Raw genomic sequence first — 727 nt, 5'->3', positions numbered from 1 at the left:
GTGGAAAGGACGTGGCCATGGCCACTATAACACATTTGGCCGTGGTAATCACTATGGCAGAGGCCGTGGGTATCAACCCAATTTGAACCATGGTCAAGGCAGTGGCCGTGGTATATCCTTTAAACCACAAAGCTCGACCAAATCGGTGTGCCATAGATGTGGAATGGGGAACCATTGGGCTAAGATATGAAGGACTCCCAAACATTTTGGTGACCTTTATCAAAGAGAGTCTGAAAGGAAAGAATCCTGAAATCCACTTGGTCTATAAAGATGGTGAAAATAATTTCGAACATGATCAAGATGATCTTATGGAATATGAGACTTACGATTGCCTAAAAGATTCAAGTATATAATCTGATTTCGACATCAAACTTGTGTGATTGTTTTGCTTGTATGCTTTCTCTGATTTTTATCACCTTGAATTTATTTCTATTACATTGTCTGCTTAGATTAAATGAATGAATGATTTTTCTATATGAGTACACTGAAAAACGCCAATATAAGTACTAAAGCATGTATCGCCAGTCTGAAAGAAACTATGGCTAGGCTATTATATTATTGCCTAAGTGTATGCATCTAGAAATCAGTGATGCCTTATATTCACCCAGCTCTAAGAGCAAGAGCAGCCTATTGAGTTTTAAAGATATAAGAATGAATGGTTTCCATATTGAAACAATGGGCGAAGGAAACAAAGAGTTCATTCAGATATATGTATAAAATCGCCCAA

Source organism: Brassica oleracea, chromosome C1 (assembly GCF_000695525.1).
Source record: "Brassica oleracea var. oleracea cultivar TO1000 chromosome C1, BOL, whole genome shotgun sequence".
Classification (NCBI taxonomy): Eukaryota; Viridiplantae; Streptophyta; class Magnoliopsida; order Brassicales; family Brassicaceae; genus Brassica; species Brassica oleracea.
The sequence above is the reverse complement of the archived record's forward strand: the minus strand, read 5'-3'. Positions refer to the sequence as shown.